General features: G+C 42.9%; 1 long non-coding RNA gene across 1 annotated transcript; it reads left to right on the forward strand.

The window, feature by feature from the left end:
- The first annotated feature begins 1,725 nt into the window (after window positions 1-1,725).
- On the forward strand, window positions 1,726-16,255 carry LOC130146842 (uncharacterized). The gene is made up of 3 exons (XR_008821031.1): window positions 1,726-5,194; window positions 9,699-13,435; window positions 14,223-16,255. It is a non-coding gene; the product is annotated as an uncharacterized LOC130146842 (long non-coding RNA).
- Window positions 16,256-24,989: the final 8,734 nt, after the last annotated feature.

Genomic DNA, 24,989 nt, shown 5'->3' on the forward strand with positions numbered 1-24,989 from the left:
CAAAACACTATGTAAAAAAAAAAAGGTTTGGTAAAATTTCTTTATCCTCCCTCAGAAACACCCAGCATTTCCCCACTCCCAGATGCGCCCCATGAGCAGGTAAGATTTTCTTTGTTCAAATAAGTGACCTTTGCGACCCCTGAGAAAAGTCAGCAGAGGGTGGAAGGTTGTTTTTAATGATGGTGAAGACAGAGACTATGTTAGAGCCCTGAGTACAACATTGCATGGTGGTTTTTGTGTGCTCTGTGGGGACATCATTCTGGGACCAGTGAGAAGGGATAGTGACTGTCCTTCACCAGCCTCCCAGCTCAAACATGGCAAGTTATCCGTGTGTATATTTGGCATAGCTCCCCAAGGACATCTCCAGAAGGGCTGGAAGGAGAGAAACATGTCCTGAGTAACAGCTTACTCTGCCTTTCCCACAGCTAATGAACCTCCAGCTGAAGGGGTAAGGTGCTCTCAGGATGAGGCACAGGGAAATGCAGCTTCCCCCCTGGGTATTTACCTCTCCCAAAGGTCCCTCTCTGTAACTGCATTCCTGAGCCGTGATATGAGCTGAGCAAGTGTGTACGTCAGTAGATGAGATGTGTATGAAGTGTTGTGGTGGTATGATTTCTATTATTCCACATGAACGGCACTGGCTTTTGTTTTTGATCATACAGCTTGTTATTTGCTTTATGCAGTTAGTCATGGTTGGCTGTGCACTTTTGTGCTTGGTGTTTTAACTCCGTAGCACTTCAGTACAAAGGAAATCCAAAAAACAACAATGAAAATGTTTCTAATCTGTTCTTAATTAAATAGAACTCAATAATTGATTTATGAGAAGAGGGAAAGCAAAACAGAGTGGTTGCTAACCTGCAAATATAACTTATTTAAGAGCAAAACATTCCTTTATTTGTGATTACCATGATCTAGGGGAGCCTGAATATCCATGAAGTTTTAGCCAACAACACACAATAAATGAGAGGAAGATTAACCTGGATGAAACAGTTTATGCCTCTCACTACAATGCATTAAAAATATCTTTGTGCATTGAAACAGATCACCTTAGCCTGCTTATTTACTTTTGTTTGTGATTATATGTGAGGCATAGATTTTCTTTTTTATAAGCCACTGGTACCTGTTAAAAATGTTCAAGGGCAAAAATAATAAAGTCTAATTCCTTGTTTTAAAATTGCCTGTTTCCACCCCCTGCCCCACCCCCAATTCACTGTAGTTGAACTGGGCTGGGGATAGATTTGGTTGCTTTTTTTTTTTTTTTTTTTTTTTTTTTGTTTAAAGGTAGGAGATCTTCATGTGTGGTTCAAAGCAAAGAAGACACATTTAAATACGGTAGGGAAAAAGAAATCAAAATGTGACATCCGTCTGTGGCGCGAAAATTGAATTATCCATTGCCTAAAATATACATGATTTTTTTGAAACTGAAAGACTGAGCTCCATCCAGGCTGTTCTGAAGACAGTAGATGTTTGTCCATTGATTTCAATAGAACCTGAATTTAATCCAATATTGTACCCCCAAGCCACGTAGCTAGCTAGGTCAAATACAAAAGTAATAACCCAAGTATTTAAACTGAGCTTTATTGCCTTGTATTATCATAAAATGACAATTTATTGCAAATCAAACTTTACTTCCTCCTATATGGAAACAAAATGTAAAGTAGAAGAGGTGCAGAAATTTTTTTCTTGTCAGTCAAGATGCACCAGTCCAGAGTGCAGCACACTAATAATACTCCAACCAGCTTTTACACTCAACCTTGTTAACCAAGGCACCAGTTGTCGTATCACTAGGGTTACTGGTGATCGAAAATTCAACTCTAATGATAACTCATAAAGTTGGGAATTGTTCACACATGCACTAGAAACAGTGTAGGTAGGTATCTGGTAAGCAAAGACTACAGTTCCCATGTACAATACCTGGTAGGAGTAAATAATTAAATGAGCACAGAAAAGAAATCATTCCTTACAAAAGAAAAGCCACCAGGCCTAAGGCTGTGCAGTCAACTTATGCAGCTCACTTCAACAAAGTTCCTCTTATTATTGTGAAATATTTGTTGCATGTGATCAACACAGCACAGAGAAAGATGTTGCTACTATTTCAATGTTTCTTTTAACTCATAGACAAAATAACCCAGGGCCAGAATGTTAATAGGACTGACCTAGTTCAAATATACCAGCAAGGATGAGATTTTCTGATGTCTTCTGAAAATCTGATCCCAACTGGGCACAATTATCATGAATATCTCCTTCGGAGTAATTCTGAAACTGCTTTTGAAATACCAGCAGATCTATCAGCCTATTGTGAAGACCTACAAAAGTAAGTGGCTTGTTGAGGAGGAAGGATGCTGTCAAGGCATTGACACCCTTGTGTACAATTTTGCAGCAGATTTTGCAGGCATCTGAAGGTAAGCACAGGAGACTTCTTTTCCTTCCCTTTGCATCAGTAGTACTCCTAACTGCTGTGTTTACACAAGAGATGATACAGAAGATTACACATAGATTTCAAAAAGATTGTGAAAACATTTTCATGAAACAAAAGTTTATGAGAAATCAGAGACCTCATAACTTCCATGATTTTTTTTTTTGCTGTTTTCTTTTAAATTTTAGTTTATCAAAAAATCCTAACAAAATTTTGCAAAAACCTAGAAAAAGGGAAAGCACTGGTTTTTTTGAATGGTGTTAAACATTTTCTCCATATATAGTATTTATATATTATGTCATTATATACACATACTATGCTTAAATATTATACATATATTTGCGTGTTTCTGTGTATGTGAAAGGATTCAGACTACATATATTGGGGGGGCATTTAAGTACATATATATACACAATGATCTATCTAACAATTTGAAAACTGAATGCTGTTTTAAGAAGCACCTACTTTCTAGATACACAAATGTTTAAGTGCCTTACTTGGGGGCAAACTAGGTATGAAAAAATCTCTGTGCACCCCAGATATAACACAAAACATCTTCCAGTCCACAGACAGCCAGCTTCTCAAAGCGGAAGATTGCCCATGTAAATCCCCATTTCTGGGCATGTTCAGAAGCACGTGAACTATTTCCTACTCCAGACACTTCGGGACTCTGAAGCTGGATGCTCCCTTTTTCCCAAGTAGAAGATACCCTATCCTGTAAGACATTCAGGGATTCTTACCAGTTTGGGCAAGATAGAAAGTACTGATGAATGAGGAATTCCTGCTCATAAAAATCTGCTTTTTACTCAGTAGCTAAGACTGGAGATTAATTTTTTTCCTCTGCACCTTTCTTGAGAGAATGCCCTAAGCCACCAGGCTGTAGTGTCTGCTAAAGAAGGGTGTCATCCATCTCTCCAGCTGGTCCTCTTCACTTTGGACAGACCTATTCAGAAGCATTCACTAAATCAGTGAGAAAGGAGAAGTATTCCCAATACCTAGTGCTGAGGGTACTTACAGGGTAGGCTAGAAGGAGCCTGGTGTTCCCAGTTTTTTCCTAAAAATAGTGAAGTATCAATATTAGCTAATCGAGGCAGTTATTCAGGTTCACTTTTGTACTCTCTGAACTACTGAATATTAAACTATTCTGTATAAAATGGAATGGTTTCTATGGAGATGGAAAGTGGCCTGCTGAATTCCATGTTTTGATGGCTAAAGCATTCTTCGAAGGTGGAAAAGTATATCCTATCTGCTAATCAGACATTGTCAGTGCAACAAAAATTCATAGTCATCTCACCCTGTGCATCTTACAATTCAGTCTGGTCTGCAAAAGCACATGGGAAGTACAGCAGCTGAATATGATGTACATATGCCACCCTCCCCATAAGGAAACAGAAGTCTTTTTACTGAGAAGAAAACTACCTTCCCTTATGACTACCACACTGGAGTAATGAGCTTCCCTCTAAGCAACAGGTGATGTAAGCCCGAGAAATGTATGATCATGACATACTTGCTGTCTTTACAGAAAGGCTCATTCTCGTGGATTCTTGGAATAAGAAACCATCTATTGCATCTGAAGTCAAGAGGGAACTATGTTCTAACAAGTACCTGAGGTTTATTTTCCTTGTTAAATGTATTACAAACACTGAGAGTCCTTTGCTTTTTTCTTTAATCCAGAAGTTGTATTTTAACATCACCTAGAGCCTCAAGCTCCTTGGCTTCTCAGCAGTTTTTGCTTGCATATTTGCTTTCCTTGACTTAATCTTTTCTTTATTGATAACTTAGATCCATTCAGATTCATTCTGTCATATTTGAGAGAGAAAAGAGTGCAACAAAATTTGAGAACAAAAGGGATGAGTGCATTGGAAATAAAATCAGCAGTTTTATTTTAATGCTTAAGGCCTTTACAAAGGAACAATTTGTGCGACATTGCTGAAAGCCAAAGAAATCTTAATACAAAAAGAATCAATAGTTTGATAAAACCCAGACCTCCTGTGTTATGCAATTAAAGGTTAGAAGGGCGATAAGAGCTTTAATTTACTTTTGGGAGATATTAATCAGATTTTGGATTAACTTAAAATATGCTTCCTGTGCATTTCTTGCCAGGTGAAGGCCCTTCAATGTTTCCTCTGGTGCAGAGGAAGAGAAAACACCTTCCCAAAGTGAGGTGAACTCCACAAACCTAGATATGCTATCAGGAGGCTTTCTCCAAACTCTGTAATTCTGTGATTTTTCTTCCAGCGGCCAGGAAAGCCAGTGGTATGAATTCCCATATGTGCTAGTTTGATGTGAGCTCTGTTATTATTAATTATTTATACAGCACCGTGCGTGTGCATGATTCTTTATAGACAAAAGATAATATCCCCCAAGAGCTTGCAAACCACATGGCCCAGTGGTACAAACACTTCTTTAGCTTTCCGAGGATGTTCTACCTGGAATAATCCACCGACGTCAGTGGGCTACTTAGGTGCTGGTAAGTGCTTTGCTGGGTGGGAAGTGTTTGCAGGATTAGGCTGCAGTTAAACCATGAAGTGATCATGGGTGATGAGGGAAGGGAGGGTGAGCGTTCCAGCAATAAGATCACGCTGTTGCTCTGGTTATAACGAAGGTGTCAAGGGGTTAGGGCATTTTTAACGTTTTATGTTATTTGTGATCCTGTTACCAAGAAGGAAAAGCAACCCCTTTACAGGCCACACGGAAGAAGTGAGCTGCTGAGGAGGAAGACTTGCTTCAATCTGGGGGAGAGGCACAGCCCATTATGCGCGGGAGAGGACTCCAGAGGTACGGAGGAATGCGCAAGAGGAGATGCTGACCATATGCTGGGAGAGTCTCCATCCTTTGCTGCAGCTAGCACGTGTCCACTACATCCTTGAGAGCTTTTTTTTCTTTTCTTTTTTTTTTTTTTTTTTTTTTTTTAATTGAGGGCATTTTCAGAAGTTTCCCAGTACATTTCCAGCTCTTGGCAAGACCCAGACACATCTGTGACATTTAGCTGATAGCCTCCTTAGTGAAGGGAAGGTTGCCAATGAATCCTTGTGCAACTGTTTATGCTACAAACCAAAATGTACAACTGCCAGTTTCACTCTTACAACACAGAGTGCATTTTTCCTCCTTAATTGAAAGTGTAGAACACAACAGAGCCTTTAAATACCAAGAAAACAACCAGCTGAAACAAGTAGTAAGAGAGACATCAAGGATGACAGGCAGTAGGCCCTCCGCCCAGTGAGACATGCAGCTAGGGCATGCTCTATTTTTAAAAGTAGCCCACAGACTTTAAGAAGAATATAGGATTTGGGGTGCAGGGGAGGAGTTGTTCCAGGATTGCAAGGCACTTCAGAGAAATACATCCATGGGGAAGGGATGCTGCCTTTGGAGTAAAGGCACAGACTAGCTATGGGCTTGGGATGAGGCCCCAGAGAAAGCCAGTGGTAGCAGAGAGGGCTTGCCTGGTCTCAGCAGAAATCTTTGCTGGGAGGCTTTTTCACGTGAAAACTTTTGCACAGAAGCAGCAGAAATGGTGCAAAGAGCAGCCTGGAGCATCAGCACCCCTCTACCCCACCAAAGGCTGTACAAATGGACTGAGTGGCTGGAGAAAAACCCTGCCTTTGCAGGGTTAGTGGAGAAGCCTGTAAACTCTCTGCAGTTTTGCTTTTCTGACAGAGCCAAGACTTAAATTCTGTGAGAAAATAGTTTTAATTCTGAAAGTAACAAAATGAAGGAAACTAGCAAGGAAATTCAAGCAGGAGATTAGCTTTCAGCCACTTTCTGCAGCATGAACATTTTGAGTTCTCAGCATTTTGTGGGAACTGAATGGGTGCCACAATGGTGAAATGAGCTGAGAGACACCTCACCCCTACACTTGGGGGGAGGGGGGTGTGTGAGGATGGCACATGCACAGGAACAGACATCACCAGCCCTCACTTTTCTGAATCCCCCCCCCAGACTTAATCCCTCTGTGATTTGTGAGACTCTTCTCCTTCCTGAGCTCGTCTGTGATACATGACTAAATTAGTTTCCATACATTTTTAAAAGTTTTTAAATAATTCTGACAGATCACAAAGAGCACTTGAAGCAAACATATGTGTAGGCAGATCCATAGATTATGGAACTGGGATACTCTAAATTTTCTCTGCCCTTTATGGTGTTTAACCTGTTCCAGACAGTATTACTGTTTTCTCTTACAGTTTTAAACTTGAATTTTTATACTTTATTAGTAACATGCTTTGAATTCTACATAAAAAGACCTGGTGATGTAAGCAGCCAGATCTTCCCGACTGACAAATCTTTTACATATGACAAATACAAAACTAACCAAGAGATGGTTTGGTTCTGAGCTTGTTTTCCTTACTGTATAGACAGCTTTTGATGTAAGAACCCTGTATATATTTACTCAATGCATCTGACACTTGAGATCAGGCTTTTATTGGTACAAGGTACTCCAGACTGTCAGTCACAGTGAAATGAGCCATTGTCCTCACAGACAATTAGTATGCCTCTCCCCTTGTAAAGGCATGTTTTTAAAGTTGCTTCTGACCTCCAGCATGAATGGCGTCACACATACTTCAGCTGTAATGCATGCAAAATAACACTAGATGCACCACCAAGAAGCACTGAAACTCTCTCCTGTCTCCTGCGTGCAGGTGAAGATAGGGCTGATGCTTTACAGGTCTAACTGGTGGCTCCTAGTATTCGCTTACTCTCAACAGGCAGCTCTCGGTAGTACGTAGGTACTCGTCAAGTTTGAATCAATGCTGACCTAGTCTAGTATTTCATCAGTTGTGACCAGGTCCTCTGTAGTGGAGTGGAGTGGAGGGTCCAGAAAGATCAAGAGATGAAGTAACTCCGAGTGAGGAAGGGAATGGTCCTTCCAGCTCAGCAGATGGCTGTGGTGCTCCTGCCAACATCTCTGGGAGCATCACGGTCCCATGACACAGCCAGCAGCCAAGGGGAAAATTCACAGGGAACGAGTGTCCATCTTCTTCCTTCTGACTCTTGAGAATAAAAGTGACATGGGACATCACCTTAGATCAGGCAGATGCAGCCTCTAAGCATGTTTGTACTTCTTTTAACATCACTACCAGACTGTAGCTACAGAATTTTACATTGGCTTTTGTACTGAACTGCCAACAGAACTCCCAAGAGATTTGGTCTCAAAAGTATACTTAAAGAGGGAATATTGTCTGGATGTAATTTAGCTGCTGTTGCCCAGCAATTCCATAGATCCTTTTGACTTGTGACATTAAATATATGGAGCAAGCACATGAATGGATTAACATACACAGTCCTATAATTAGCTATGTTATTAAATTTGTGAAGTAGTTGAGGGGAAAGGGGCTTGTTTGCCATCTGTTTAAAAAGTATCTATCTTTCCACTGAAATCTGGATATAAAAAACCCCAGACATGTGGGCATGACTGCCTTACATACATTACTGGGATTATTTCCCTTGAGTTAACCAAAGACAAGCATGATTCATATATCGGTAGAATGTTGTGCAAAAATGTGCATAGCATTTTTTCACATAACGCTCTGTTTCCTTCCCATTGTAAATTATGAATCATGTAAACATCATGAATTACAGGGTTTGGCTGGTCTGGGGTTTTTATTTTTTCACAGTGACCCTAAAAACTATGTAATGGAAGAGTAATTGTACCAAGCAGTACGGTAAATTCCATGAAAATTATTTTTTAATCCTACTCTTGTCGCTATGTAACCACATAGTCATTTGCTTCAATTTCCCTGGAAAACTTGGAGTAATCAAACTATGATTTTAGAATCCAGATACACACACGCCAGTCAAATTTCCATTGACTTTGAACAGAAATCATGTTTGTACAGGAAGAAAGAAAAATTGTCATTGGTTAGAAAAGAGATCCATATTAAATACTTAATCATTAACCCCAGTTATATGGAAATTGTCTTAAAAATGTGAAAACAAACTGCATTCTAAATAGCTTAGAGTAAAACCTTAATTCAGAAACTCTTCACTAGAGCTCTGTCACTCACTCAGAAGTCTCATGAAAACTTGTGCTGTGAGAACACAAGAAAAAGACAGGATAAAAGAAAAAAATCACCCTAAACTGAGAGATTCCAGAGAATGGAAAATGCTCCAATACAGTAACTGAGCAGTACCATAAATTGATATTTTTATGTAGAGCCTTAATTTTAATGCCACATTTTTTTAGAGTGATGAGCAAGTATTTGTGATTTCCAATTAACCATTTAGCAACAGTTCCTGCAACATGCAGACCAAGTGTTTTAATAGCTTTTTTTTCGAAAAGTGCACATGATAGCAGTACAGAGGCATAGTTGAAAACAAGGGAACCTGGATCTGAGCAGTTTTTTCTATTTGCCTCATACCTAAAAGGATGTTCGGTTAAGTCAGAGGCAAAGAGACCCACTCCAATATTATAACTATGAGTTTGGGGTTCATTCTCATATCAGTAAGAATTAAAACTGAAAGTCACGATAAAGCAATGGAGAAGGCACAGCATAAACCAACAGAACATAAAGACGAGGGAGCTGTGAGGTACATTGACACATGTCTAACTTCAGCCTTCCCATAGAGTCATTGGAGAGGGTTAAGCTTTCAGCGTGGGTGCTCTGAGTCACTGCCTGGAGGAGCTCAAGGGGTGGTTATTTATACAGCATATTAACCACACAGGAGTATATAGGAGGTCTAAAGTTCAGGAGCTGAACATGAATACTCCCCAAAAGGTGTGGAGTTTGCATTTCATTCTATTTGCCACTATCCCCATGGCCCCCGTGAGCTCCTCCAAGCCACATTATAGAAGACCAAGAAACTTTCTAATTTACACCAGCCAGAAACAGCTGCTATCAGTGATCCAGACTAAAGTTTCTCTGGCTATGACCTCCTCTCTGGCAGTGGTAAAAAACAAGCTATATGTTGGCTGTTTGTCCCTGCACAGAACAAAGTGGCCAAGATAAACTAGCTGGGTATTCTTTGCATGCGAAAAAGAAAACAAAATGAAAACCAGAAAAGAAACTCCCTACTAAGGACCCTCATCCATCTGTTTTTCTTTAGGGATGCTTTAACATTAGCTAAATATCACTTATTTACACCTGAAGAAGTTAAATGATCTTATTCCCATGAACTCTCTTACAAATGCTGTCCTGGCCTGTGATTTATATAAAAGTAGCTGTTCCCTTAATTTTATTCACAATAGCTTCATTCTTACCGTATGAACCTGCTTTGTCAGTATTCGCTTTGATTTATGGAAGATTTCAAACCACCAAAATAACTATCCCTTTTCTTTTCATTAAAGCTAATCCCCACAAAGACACTTTCATCTGCTGATTAGTCATGCTCCAGCAATCCTTGCTAACCAGAGGCTAAGTTATTGATGTGTTAAAGATGTAATCGCAGAGATTCAAGACCACTGAAGAAAATTCAACATGTTGTTTGACAGTGTCAGAATTTAACAGTGTCTTGCCTTATTGAACCAGCCTGGGTAGCACATGCTCAGCAGCACGGACAAATCTCTTCAGTTAGTCTACGGGCAAGAAAAGCTGTGTTGGAAAGCGTTTCAAGTCTACATGGACATGCTGCACTATGGAACATGAAGAGAGGGGGTAGGGTTTTCCCAAAAACTTCAGGGAAGTGGGGCCCCCACCTCATTCAGCAGGAACAAACCAAACCGTGGAGTTTCTCTAAATTGCACCCAAGTTTCTGAGCCAAAAGGAGCAACACATTTTCCATTATAACCCATACATGTAATTCTGAAAAATTCACTGTCATGGCTTGTATTTCCCAGGCCTTGTCTCAGCTGAATGCTTGTTTAGAAACTATTTGAGCAAACCCTTCTTGCACCTTTTCATGCTTAAACAATTCTGACCACTGTGAAACAAAACTTTCTTCCCGGCCATTGCTGTCTTTAAGTGCTTTTCCATTTAGATGATGACAAGCTATGATGAAGCTCATATACTAGCAGCAGTTTCCCATGAATTCACAAAGACGATAATCCCAAATGTTTACCTTAATAAATGTGATAAATGTGCTAAGGAGAATAAAGAATTGTGGAGCTCTACACCCTGGCTTAGAGCTAACGGGAGTCTTGAAGACTAATCCACCACCCAGCGAGGCAGCTTGTATTACGCTTCAGAAAAGGGAACGTGACAAGCCTGAACCTCCAGCTCCAGCAGTCAGCACCTCTCTGACACAGCTGTGATTAGCAGCTACATGACACATGTTTAAGTTAATCAGAATACATCCTTGTCACAGGTACATCACAACTCCCTCAGTTGCATGTGTATTCATGGTGATGCTTCACTATCTTGACCCTAACAGCTTTGTGCTGTTTAAGAAATTAAACATGAGTGAGACCTGCTCTAATTCCCAACTGACTGTACAACTGGCATGTAGAGGTCTTCAAGAAATCATGCGTAATCACTTTTTGGGGCATAAACATATATTCAGTTGCCACTACCCATAATTATCCAGTAATAAGACCCACTTCACTCAGGTCTTCTCCATCATCAGTGGACAATTGTAGATTAGTGGTTGCCACAGTCAGCCTGGCCCTGAAGATGGGTTAGCTGTTCTTGCATAGTATGAAGCCTGAACAGATGTGCCCTGCTGAGCCTGAGCTGGCCGCCTTCAGGGCTAGGCCAGGTGTCACTGCATCATGTCTCCAGACTGAAGGAGATGACAGCATAGAGATCCCTACACAGAGGCTCAAGAGGGTCCGAAAGCAGCTGATGGTGTTGTACTGGGACGGGAGCTGGGCTGGCTCTGTGCACCCACCGAAGCATCTCTGCAGAAGTTCTGAACCCTCTGTGTGCTGCTCCTCCTCCCACAACTGTGTTAAACAAATAGCCAGGCACTGACTGCACAAACTCAGGTGCCTGCTTTGTCCCATTTTCAAAACTGCTGCGTTATCACTCTCTCTGTTCAATGAGCTAAAAGATGCTCCAGGTTTGGACCCTCTGTTCCACAATCTTAACATTATTTATGTTTGACCTGGATCAGTACAGCCATATGCCTTTCCTGTCTTCTGTCATTCAATCTCAAGTGCTGTTCACTAATAGACTTGATCCTCATTTCCAGGCTTTACCCGTTCCTTTCATGTCTTGTGCTAAAAGACACTGATGATGCTTCTTCTGCCCCATCCAGCCTTGTACTCCTCTGTATCACTGATTTTTTTCCACATGGCTTGACGTTTCACCCATATTATGTCAGTGTCCCTTATTTTGCAGCACAAATGCATCATCTGTCCCTTCTGTTTAGTAAATCCATGAGCCAGATCAGAATCCCCCTTTCCTCATGGATATTAGACACAGAGCAATATGTACAGGGTTCATGGCAGCCAGCTTTCTGCCTTCTTACTAGCAGCTGCTTCTTCATCTGGTGTATTTCTGGACGGACAGTGTCCAGTTCCAGGGCAAATACTGGAACTCTTTAGGAATGTTCTTGGAATCCTCTGGCTGTGCTCCGTCTGAGAGCCCAAATCTACTGAGCACATATAAATTGGTCCATTGGTAATTTGTGCTGGAAAGCCCTGCTGAATATAGGAATATGCCAGGAACACAAAATTCTCAGATCCTCTTTTCAGATGAAATGGCTGCTTCTCACCCTGTTTACCTTTCAGCTTTGTCCTGGCCAGCTAAGACTGGTGACTGTTCCACACACCATACCAAAGATTTGGTCCATCTAGGCACAAATCATGCTTGCAAGGGCAGGGGAGCTGAACTCTGCACCACAATTGGAGCTGGTCCTGAAGATTGCCTGCGGGGTGATGCCCTCTGAGTCCTGTGCCAGCCATTTGTTTGGTGGTGTTATTACAGCAAAATAAGCCAAATGAACCTATTAGAATTTTATCCCTCATATACAGTAGGATTTTGTATTATCTGCAGCTGGGACAGTCTGACCTTAGGCTGTATGGCAAATGAAAAAAACAAATTTCTTTCAATGCCTGAACTGTATCAAGTCTGCTCTGATTTGTGTCAGGTCCAGCACTCATAACTCCTCTGTAATTGTACATCTAAGGCAATGGTTTAGTTCCTATATTTTGTGCAGCCTAAATGGAAGACTTAAGAATTGGACTTCCATTTTGAAATACCTTTATTTCTTCACTTTTGGAAAATGATTAATTACTGTGAGCAATTGATGAGATTAAAATGTACAAAATCACTCATAACCTGTATATGTCAAATTCCAGGGCAATTAGGCTATTACTAGTGAAGAAAGGCAGCACAGAGGAAAAACATGTTTTCACTGTGACCTGGCAGTTCACTGACTCAGAGATAGCCTATCTGTACCAGATCTGTAAAGCAATCCAGAATATTTCAGCCAGCTGGGATGGATAATGCTGACACACGCGAGACAGAGCCTGTAGTTTTATCTCACAGAGGCAGTAACAGCACTCTACGTAATTAACAGGTGTCACGTTGTTCCAGGGGTTTTGAATGATCCCACCCTGGTTTTATTCTAATGAACAGTTTAGTTTGCACCCACATTGACTGTCCCTAGGCCTCTGTGAGTAGGCAGGTACTGATTACACAGGTAATCAGTTTGTACAGCTCTTCGAGGGACTCCATCCCCATTGCTGCACCTGGACAATCACATGCATGAATGCGGTAAGGAGTGCACCTTGTTCCTTTACCCCAGGCAGTGTTGTTCACTCTCATTCGGAGGCGGCAAGCACCCAGCTCCTTCACTGTTATTTTGCAGATCTGGAGAACAAACCATTGCTTCTTTTTTAAAGGACATCCCATTAATCAGTTTGTGAATGCTGATGTATATCCCTTTGCCAATGGCTTAGCAATCCTTTCTCTTCTCGTTACCCAAGGTGATTTTACACACTTCCTGGTAAGATCCTGTTTCTTGATGACAGTATAACCAGAAAGGTACCCATTAATTGGCCTTCTCAGTCCTCCTCTTTTCTTCTTTCAGCTAGCTTCTCTTTATGGAGAGTTACCTTGGAGCAAGAGAGCTCTATCCTGTGGCACCTGAGAAAGCATGCCTGGGGACCCTCAGGCTCAGAGTAACCTTTGCCCGTCCCAGGTGGGCTGCTTTTTCTGTTGAGTGCTTGGGTGTGCTCTTTGTCCCCCTTTCTTTTTGTTGGTTTGTGATTTGGGGTTTTTTTTGCTCCCCAGAGGTATACCTCCTGTAGTCTTCAAAAACATGCTGGTTGTATGACTGATGAAGGAGGAGTGGGATTAGCAAAAATCATTTCACTTTTTCTGTCACCAGTAGCTGTATCTATACTAGTAACTCAGACTCTGCCAACCCTGAGACCTAGAGGCATGTTCTAGCCACATCCACACTCCTGAACTTTCTTGCCCACCAAAGCATGGGCTAGGCACATTCTCTCTACCTAATGGATCTGGCCCATAGCCTGTGCCATCTGACACACGCTGGGAAGATTTTAGGAGAATGCTACTTGGCATTAGCCAGAACTGTGCCAGGGACCCTAACAACAGTTTAACAACACAAACATGTTTTAGTGCCTGGCAACATTCTTTGGTACTACTTATTTTACGAACGCAGGAATAGCCAGTGTGTCCTGAACAGATCTCAGGTCTCATTTTATTCCTTCCATTATATTACCCAAAGAAACCTGAGCACTCTTAAACCCCTTTCCAGCCTAAGAACTCCTATATTCAAGATGTAATTACTCCAGGGCAGTAATTCCTGAATGGTAAAAACCCCCATATTTCTGGACAGCACTTCCGTGGGCATTTGCATTAGCACACTTGGTCTCATGCACACACACAGAAAGTGACCATATGTGAGAAAGAATTTGCAGAGAATCTGAGTGACAGCACAGAGATTTTTGTTTGTTTTTCAGGGCACATCCAGCACTTGGTGATATGACTGGAAACCATGACATTCTGCTCATGTTTGGAAGCCTATGGGACAGGAATTGCTGGTCTTACCTCTTGTTTGTAATCTTTGGCTATTCACGGCATTTAAATTGTGTCTAGCTGCTGTGCAGACTTATGGAGAAGGTAGAATGAATCATACTTGTAGCGTGAATGTGTCTTTTATGCTAGGATGTTCTTTCACTGGAGAAGTTCATAGCAGCTAGTTGGGTCTAATGGACCTGAATCTGATGCCATGCCGCCTGTATGATTTCTTCTGTAACCTATGAATTTACCTCCTTCACAGGCCTTGAAAAAGAACTGCTTAAATGATTTCAAGTGGGCATGTTGAAGCCTTGCTGGTGTAAGCTCTACAGGGTAATATAAGCCATCTCATACTTTGGCAATGGCAGAAGATCCTTAATGCTAATACAAATCCATGAATGGTAGCAGAGGTTTTGCCTGGTGCCACTTTATTAAAGTTAGTAGGATAGCTACAAGCTATGGTGTTTCTACCTCCTCTACTCTGATTATTGCTTAGAATCAAGTGCCAGACTAATTAGTTCACTGCTGAAGAACTCTGCATGGCTTTTGTAGCAGATTTCATATCCCATACAAGGCAACAATTCACAGCTCTGAGTCCAAGCACAAGAGGGCATTCCAGATGGGACTGGAAAAGAAAAAAGCATTAGTATCAGATAACTTTAAACCAGCTCATGTAGTGCATTTCCCTCACTAGTGCTCCACCACCCACCACCCCAGCTGGCTTCAGATTCATCTGTTGAATACCCAACTGAACGCACAGGACATGCAACACTCACAGTGTACATAGATGTGATAAAATTCAGTTCTTACCTCCTTGTCAAAGGGCCCTAGGCTGTGGATCACAAATGTAAATGAGTATAGCTGAATGCTTTTCCATTTTCGCTTTTGTTTTTACCATGGGGGTTTGAAGTGTCACATTCTGCAATATAACTTCCCTTTTCTAGTCACAAACAAATGACATCTGGCCACTTTCAATAATAAACTTGAGGAGAAGGGACATTTCCTTTCAGCTTGTTGGGCCCCTACTTAACCTTCAAATTCCTATGAGAGCTGGGGAGAAAAAAACCCTTTTTAAAAAAAAATCCCCTAATGATTAAACTCACTGATGAAAAAAACTTTCCTTTGAGCCTCTGAGTACCATTTGCTTCACACAATCTCAAACATCCCAACGCAGTTAATGTTTGAGGAGCTGTTTGATGCCCCCACTCTCGTTTTTACATTATACAGGAAACTCTTGCAGGAAATGAACGTTCCGTCAGCCGCCTTCTCCCTCAACACCTTGGGCTTACAAGTCTAATACAGAAAGCATACAAGGAAGAATTAAGGTTGGGGTAAGAGCACCAGAGAGGCAGGCCAGACATCAATAAATCATGCACCTTGATTTTCCTGCCTGGCATAACATTCAATTTTCTTTCCGGAGATGCTTCTGGGTTTCACTGAGCAAGAAGGTTTCAGTACCTGTCCCACAGTGGGGCTCATCATTCAGGTTTTTGTGGGCTGAGTCTGCTTTGTGTCTGTGTCATTTCAGTGGGCATTTTCAAAGGAACACAAAGAAATTCAATACCTCTCTTCCATTTCACATGAAAGAACGGGCTCCTGGCCCTTTATGTATCCCCAGCCTGAATATTCTTGTCACTGTAACAATGTGGTGCACCTCTTTGTTCGGATGGAAAGAGCCCAGTTTCAACCAGACTCACCCAACAGGGAGCAAAAAATGGCTGAGGTTATCAAGATGAATAAAAATTGGGGAAGGCATTGTGAGCAGGGGTAATGAAAAGCTCTTTTCTTCAGTTCTTAGTCAACAGAAATAGCAGACACATTATTTTAAAGATTAGATTGTTCAGGCCAAACCACTGCCAATGATGCAATGTGTAGTAAGTCCAGAAAAGGCAATTCAGTGACTGTATAAGGAACTGCATGACCTCCTCCTCATGACCTACAAGAGCTTCTTTTAGAACTGATCCAGGACAAGGGAAAGATTTCTTATAGTTCCTACGGCCTGGACAGTGGCACCATCCCTGCCACCCAGCTGGTTAAAAGTTTTCCAGATAAATGTGGTTTTTTTCTTTCTGTTGAAAACACAAATATACTGAAAATGATTTCTGTTGAAAATACTGAAATGCTAGGTGGAAATGTACCAGTTCTGACTCCATTTTTGCCTGTCTGCCCAGCCAGCTGCCTGCTCAGCTTGGTTGCAGCTCCCTTGGCAGGTGTAGGACTTCTGTCTTGCAAAATGCTTGGGAAAGCACCTTTCGGTTTCAATACACTAGGAAGTGCCACAGCAAGAGCTGTCTGGTTTTGTCAAAGCAAATGGGCAGCTTGACAAATTAAACCTAGTGAGGACTGTGGGAGCCGTAGATTCAAACTTCTGGGCTGTCATCATCACAGTCTGAAACAAGAACATTTATTTAAAAGAATGCATTACACTTTGCCATGGACCCACAGAACAGTAACAGTCCCTCAGAGTTTCTGTGGAAGAAGAGGTCAGTTAGTGCTTTTCCTGCTAAAGGGCGCTGGCAGGCCACACCAGCCCAGGTGAGTTCGCCAGCACACATCTGCTTCCTCCTCAGGCTGCAACAGGCACAGCACTTTTGCTGTGCCACAGTGGAGTGCAGCATCTTCCAGATCCCTTTAAATGCAGCCCTCTCCTTTTGAGGCTGGGAGCATGTTTATGTTTGGGAAAATGCAAGTGAACCTCTTGCAGTGCATGAAGAAATCCTCTGCATTGATTCCGTCGTGTCCAACAGAGACAGCAAGCTTTTACCTTTGCCATCCTAGGCTCAAAGGCCGTTACAGGCTCTCCTGTGATTAGCAGTGTGGCTATGCTGGTTTGGGAAGTTCTTAAATAGTCTGAAACACCCACTGTAGAAGGCAGTGAGCTGGCAGGTCTGCTGATGCTAACATCACCAAGTCACATTTCAGCCCTCTTGCACACCCATCCTTCTCTTGCAATAGTCCTTTAGGAAGGGAAACAGCCTTTTTTTTTAAAAAAAAAAAGGGGGGCAACAAAAACAAACAGCAAGAGTAACAGAGTCATGTGCTGCAGCATCCGGGGTGTTTAAGGAACACAACAGCTATGGCATGAATCACAGAGCTATCTCAGGGATTGTAACACCAGGAAGAAGTTTATACACAGCTCAACATGCAACTCTGCAAAGCAATGATGAATTGTCAGTGCCATTGTGCAGCCTGCAAGATTTTACCTGGTAATAGATGACATGAAAAATCTAATGTGGGTGGTGTTGCTCCCTGGCTGCCCTCGCTTACAAGGTTTGTCCTTTGGCACGTAACCAGCCACACGACGCTCTGCCAAAGAGCAGCCAGATGGCCTCTGCACCAGCCCCACAAATGCCATTGCTGTGCTGTGGAGGCAAGCACATGGCATTTAGAAATGAGAAAATAAGATGTTTTTAAATATCTGTGTCCATCTACAGAAAGGTCTGCAGCAGACACAAGGCAACAGGGCTGGTGAGCCTACTGCTGCTGCGAGGCTCGCACAGTCGCGCTTCAGAAAATGCCACAAGATTTAAACTATTACTATAATGGACTGGTCTCTTCCTCTGTTGTCTTCTGAGGTGATCCTCCAAGGCTTGTGCTTCTCACAGCTTCTCTGCCACAAGGGCTTCTAGGAAAAATAGTATGGGATCTCCCAGGATGAGTCACAGCATGAGACCACACTGACTTCTATGCTGAGATGAAGAAAAACACAACAGCGCTGGTTAAAAACAGATAACTCTAACCTCCTGTCTCTGCCTGGGGACACAGGAGCTCAGGCCATGTCACTGAATGTGGGTTGCTGACTTAAGAGCCGGTGGCTGTGTACTATTCCCATCTCCAGTTCAGAGGGGGTGCTCTGGGAGTCAATTTTCTAGTCCGTGAGAAGTTCACCCACAGTTTACATTTTTCAATATTTTCATGGTGACTTACAGTGTTATTGAACTCTGAGGACAATCTTTCTGGCCCTGGATGACCAGCTTGTTTTACAGGTCCCAGCCTTGCCTCTAGCTCTCTATGCTTGCAGCCTGTTGTCCAAATACTTCCTTTGTCTCTGAAACCCTGTGTTCCAGTGCTCTGCAGCCTCTCCCATATCGCCCTGACCTGCTACAAAACCTCTTTCCAAAAGCTATCATTTATCAGTATGTTCCTGATGAGAACAGTTGATCAAAGCAAAAATGTGGCTTGTTGGACTTGCATGTATCAGTGAACCCTACAGCGTATCTGATGTGAGCACCCATCTTCACGGCAGCTGAGCTAACTGGAACCATGATTAGCTGCACATTGCCTCAAAAAAAAGGGCTTGGCTGTGGCTGGCAAGTTAGCTGGGGTCACTGTGGGGGGAAAAGGCTGGCCTTGTGTGAGAGTGAATGAACGCCAAGCTGACCCCAGCACTTCTGAAGCCTCTGAGAAGAGCCCAGAGCAGAGAGAGCGTGTGAGCACACGTGTGGGGTCCCCTCCAATCTGCTCACAGTACGCAGGTGGCAGAAACATTGCCTGGCTTGGAAAGTCATGGTGCTACTGCATTGCCTGACTGGCACAGAGAAGTTCCTGTGTTTATGGTAAAATGACCAAAAACAAGGCCTGAGAGGATTTTTTAGTAATCAAGATCATTTTCTATCCCGCAAGCAGGAAAACAGAGGGGCATTGCAAGACAGAAAGATTTTGTTAAGCGGATTAACATATTAACTAAAAATAAAGATTGGACATACTTGGAAATCTAGGATAATCTTGTTTTTCTGGTGTCAACAGAAACCACTCAAGCCTCTCTCCTCTGTTTTCCGTAGCATTCAAATTTGTACTATCCGGCAAATTTATGAGTTAATCTATATTGTACGTAAAAGATAGAGCCCATGCTGACTTTTGGGTCCAGATGATCTAGTGATTGGCATGTTTGGATTCAGCAACCACATGCTAAATAGTTTACCAGAAGGTTTATTTTTAAATACAGAATTGGTCTTTTTTGACTTAATTAATTCACATTTTTTTCAGCATCTCCCTATCGTTTTCTCCATCCATACTTGTGAACCTGATCAGGGAGGGTTTTTTTTAAAACCTTCTGTAGTCTCCACTTAGCCTGAAATGTCAAACCTCACTGCCCTCCCAACAGCAGTCCTGATGTGTGCCCGAGCCTGGCCAGAGTCCATAGCAGTCCGAGTGGTGGAGACATCCCTTGGGGATAATGGTGTCCACCCTGGGCTGTGCTGTCTCGGTGTGGCCAGTTGAAACTCATTTCAGCTGCTTGGGTACCTACTGGTGTGCTGTGACCTGCATGGTGTTCACCATACAATGTGCAGGCCCATGCAGGCTTTTTTGCCTTTCCTCATGCTCACGGCTCCTGTTTGGCTTTTTCTGCTGCAAACACGTTTGGCTAAGCTAGCTGATACATGGACCTCCAGTTGCTCTGGGCTCCTTAGCGTGGCCCCCTCCCTTGCATTAAGCAGAACAATCTCACAGGTGGCTGGAGGATCACCCCAGGACCTTGGTCTAGGTGATTATCTATTATGGCATCCTTTTAGGAAAGTGCCCAGAAAGCCAATAGCTCTGCAGGGATACAGGGGCTCGGTGCCTTCACTGCCTGTGTTATGTCTAAATTGTGTTAATGAAGGTAGTGGATTTATTTTCCCATCTGTCAGCCCCAAGGGGACCCTCTTGGTGTACATACTCAATGTACACTTGGTGACCAGTTATACCACTGCAGCTCAAAGTCTCGGGAGTCTGAGAACCCCCTCCCCCAATCCATTAGAAAGCACAAGGACTCCCGTGGGGGAATATTTTGGCTGCCCACCAGTGGCACAGCCTGGGCGCAGCGTGTCTGCTGGCCAGAAAGCGACCATTTACCTTCACATTGGGGTAGATCTATCCCGTGACTCCTATCTACCCTACTCTCTTGCAACTTAAAAATTATTTCTTCTTTTAAGCTGCAAAAGCAGCTGAAATCTCGCAAGAATTAATGAAAAATTAATGTCATAGCATTCTTCTGAGGAACCTTCCAATGGGTTTATATGCATATGTGTATGCATTTATGTACATACACATGCACACAAGACTGCACCATTTCAGCAGGGAACTTTCTATTTTACATTCTACTCGGGCTAACACTTGCACTTTAATACCAGATATCACTGCGAGACATAATGAGGGTCATTAAATGTATTTATTAGCTTATTAAACTGAACTGCCTTCACTGTTGCAGCTGGCCTGTGTTTTATAGAAACCCCAGCAAATCCCCAAAGTCACACAACAGGAGCCCAACACACTTTAGCTGATGACAGTGTAAATATCGAATTTACTAGGGCTAGCAAGTGGCAAACACAGTTCTGGTATGTTATTTAAAAACCTGCCATGAGGCATAGTACGTAATTCTCAACTCATAAGGTTAGAGTTGCTTTGGAAGCAAATATGAGAAGAATTTGTCAGGATTTAGTGATATTTTCAGGGATACAGTTGAATTAGAAGCACTCAGGAAGCTCTTCCAATACTAGCTGCTGCTCTGACCCAATGACCACTGAAGTGAAAGACTTAAACTGGTTATATGGGTTGGTCTAACATGGGTTTTAATAATAATACATGAGACAGATATACTTGAAGTGCCCACATCTTTATCAAAGTCTTTATCAAAAAATGGACAGTAAGTTTATATTTTTAGCTAAGTTCAGGCAGGAAGAGGGAGAGCCCAGTGGGTGCTGGTTGTCTCAGTGGGGTCTATCTGTGTGTGTGCAGGTAAATGCATGTGTGCTTTTTCACTAATCAGCATGTCTTTCTCATAGGCTGTTGTCCGCAATGCATCTTTTTCTCTGACTTTTAAGACATGAACATTTCTTCTTTTGCACTGAGGTTCCTTATCCATTATTTACAGCGTTTGGGGGACTACAATAACGGGGTCTTCTCAGTGCCCTAAGCATGGGTGAAGGCAAGCATGGTGCCAACGCAGGATGGGGTTCTGCTGCTCACCACCTCCTCCCAAAGGTTTGGCTGGGGGGAAACACTGCTAAGGAGCCCAGCTGCAGCCAAGCCCCACAACTGTGGGGACCAAGCCGGGAGCTCTTCCCCCAGCAAAACCCCAGGAGGACTGGGCTCAATCTCCCAGCCCCACAAATGTCACAAGGGTTGGGATCCTGGAATTGTGCCAGGGTGGTGCCACTCTTTGACCCTCACTTTCCCGCAGTCCCACATGTGTGAGGATGATGGGAAAGGCTCCAACCCTCTCAGACATTTCTGGAGCTATTCCTCCAGGGCAAAGGCAAATGGGCAAGTCCCTGGAGAGATCGGTAGATGCAGTATCAGCCACACTTTCAGCCAGAGATGGCTCTGCATCACCAGAAAGAAATCAGAAAGGGATTAGTCACAAGGAAGTACGCTTTGTTTTTAAAAGCTGCTCTCATCCAAACAGCCCTCTCAAACCTGGTCATGAGGAGAGTGTCCCAAGGCACTGGATGAGCAATGCAGCCAGGTGAAGATAGAAAAGCTGCTCAGCTGCAGCCAGATAGCTATGACTAAGAATGATGACCTCACAAAACCGCTGTCTGCCTTAACAAAAAAAAATAAATCCTGTGTCTCTTTTCACTCCTGTTACAATGAACTCATGAATGGTTTTGCATCATTTTCCATAAAGCAGAAGGAAAACCCCTGCTGAGGTATTTTTACTCTCACTCTATCTCACTGTCCTGCTCTAACACCCACAGTTCTCCTGAAGATACAGTCACTGCTTATTCAAAGTTCAAGTGTAGGGGGACCTTGAACTGTTCTGCCAAAAGCTTTCCCCTTCCCCCACCACCCCCGCCTGAATCACTGGCTCAAACATAATGGCAAAGGGTGTCACATTCTTCTTACTGTAATTCTGTAAAGCAGACTGGGATATTTTCCGAGATTTCTTGTAAAGCTGGATGCAAGCAAGTCTCTGTGTGTGTGTATGTATGCATACACCCAGCTGCCAGTAAATCATCTTAAACATGTGTGTTTGGAAAATTAATGGCCAATTTGGCTGTTTTCTCATAATGAAGAGTGTGTATTCAAATTATAATTGAAGATTTACTCCAGGCTTTGTTCTTACAAGCTCTTTGTTAAATTTCATACGAGCAACACAAAAGCGTATCCCAGATAGATGAAAGGCATGAATTATAAGTACCCACACCCCTGTATACACATTTTTATAATGGCTTAGACTGGCATGAGCCAGGAAATTCAGAGTTTGGACTCACATGGCCTTAATTTGTACCTTTGAACACACAAACTCTTCTCTTTCTAGGGGTATATTTTAAAAATAACCAGTGGGACTTAACCCCAAATTTCTGTGCAGCCCTGATCATATTGGCTCTTCCTTTTCCAGCTTTATCTTTTACAGCCTTTCTTGCTCATTTGTCAAAAGATAACACTTAGAAAGAGGAATTGGGAAAGGATCAATTAGTTTTCTATAAGACCTATGTTATTTTGGAAGCACTGGAGCATTTTTTTCATTGTAATCTATATCTTAAGCATATATAAGTTTTATATGTTCTTATAAACACAGTGAAAAATATTGTAATTAAGTGATCCAAGGACTCAACAGTTATGAAATGCTAGAATAAGTTGCTTGCAGAAGCCCATTCACTTTTCTTATGCTTATATATAAGGAGATGGCTTCCTCTTAAGGTCAATCCTTGTTCACTCTGGCGCTTGCCTTTATCAGCTCCCTCTGCCCTTCCTGTCCTCCTGGGTCCCTGTCACCCTGGCCAGCCAAGCCCAGTCCTCCAAAGCAGTCATCAGATCACAACCTTTCACCCCTCTTACCCTGTTTTTCCACCTTGCTCCTAAGCTCCTGCCCCACAAAAGCCAGAGCCATCTTCCAGCTCTCCTATCAAAGCATGTTCCTCACTGAAGAGTCTGGCACATCACGGTGGAGGGAAATCGGCTGTAGATCATGCATTTATTTCACACGTACACAAACACACCTTCTTTCAGCACGTCTCCAACACACTTCACCTGCCATCTGTCCAGGTCAGTAGGATAGAAATAGTACCAGTTTGCAGATGAAGGCAAGGAAAGCACATGGGGGTTGAAGATATGAGAGAGTTTAAAGCCAGCCTGGCAGTATGGGGCATCTGCTTGAGCTGAGCATCCTGGACCCACAGGACACCCTATGCCTGCACAGACCTGACTGTTCATGTGCAGCAAGGGGTGCTGACGTGCTGCAGCAGCAATTTCTCAGGGAGCTGCGGACATCTGGTTACCTGAGCTGCTCAACATTTGGAAGCTGGAAGATCTCTGGTCTCACAGAGGAAAAGGCTGATGGGTCTGGCAGGCCTGACTTAGGCAAAAAGCATGAAATCAAACCTGCAAGCCGCTCTGCCCAGCCACTTTTCTCCACAGGCATAAAGATGCACTTGTCCCCTCCCAGCTTACTTTGTATGTTCATTTGGCCCTTAGGCCAAGAAAAGGAAGAAGAAAACTGGATCCCTGACAAAGAGCGGGGTTTTCTTCTAGGAAATGAACCTGAAAGGTTTTGACTGAAGAGGGAAGCAGTAGTCCAGGCTGTGCCACCCTTGCATGCAAAAAGTCCTTTCTCACCACGCAGCTTCCCAGAACCTTCCTTAGTTGAAGCTGAGCCAGAAGAGAGCAAAGCAGCAGGGACAGGATGACTGCTCCACAGCTGAATGTTGTGGGACTTGTCTGGAAAGCAGCTGAATTCTTGTCTCTTCTCCTGTATCTTCTTTTTTAACTCAGTGACCAGCCAGTTTAAAAAATGCCTTATCAAGGCTCCCCCAAAAGAGGCTGTGGTGTCATGGCCCTTCCTATGCTGCCTGGGTGGCTCCTGCATCGCGGAATTTGTCCAGGGATTTGATTCTGAGAAAAGCCTGGGGAGAGGCAGTACCCTGAACAGAGCGCTGGCTGACAGCAACGTGAAACAGGGAGCAAAAGGACTGTCACCTGCAGCTTGAGACCTCCAGGGAAAGCATAGTTTCTGATTTTTTTTGTAAGTAAACAGGATTGTCTCAGAGAGACAGCTGACTCCATCTTCAGTTTCCCGTGTAACACCTGCAGCTCCACACATTTGGCTAAAGTTTGGGTCAAAAAAAGGGTAACATTAATATAATCAAAAGTAATGTAATGAATTTAACTGAGTGAATGGTTTCTAAACAGCCCAAGGTCTTTTGGGCTGTGGACTGCTGGGATTCTGGACCTGAAACTTGTTAGTCTTTTCCAGAAATGCCAGCGGGCATTAGAAAGGATATTGAGTATATTCTCGCTGACAGCTTGATTGACCTTGTGTTCCCAGGGAGCCTAGAAAGGCTTCCACCCACATGGAGACATTTCCAGTGCCCTCAAGGTGTGCTTTAGGGTTTCGGCTCTGGTTGCCTCCCTCTCTCCCATTTCCTACTGGGGAGAATGGGACTAGTGCAGAAGACCACAGTCCTGGCATTGCCCACTGTACAACTGAACATAAAGAGCATGGAAGATTCACACCCTGAAGAGAAATATCTCTGAAATCATATCCTGAGTATTCCCTTAGCTCTGTATCATCTTACTTTGTCCAGTTCTTTAAGATGCATTTTTATTCCCAGCTTTGCTCACGGCATCTTCCAGAGCTCTGCCAGTTCCTCTCCACCGATCTGTTCCTTAGTTTACATCTCTCGATACAGATCTTCTCTGTGGCTGAAAGGATGTACCCTCCCCCAAAACCCCCACACCTCCTCATAAATCTTTGAAAAACCCCTGATGATAAAAAGGAGCTTGTT

Source organism: Falco biarmicus, chromosome 3 (assembly GCF_023638135.1).
Source record: "Falco biarmicus isolate bFalBia1 chromosome 3, bFalBia1.pri, whole genome shotgun sequence".
In the NCBI taxonomy this organism is placed as follows: domain Eukaryota; kingdom Metazoa; phylum Chordata; class Aves; order Falconiformes; family Falconidae; genus Falco; species Falco biarmicus.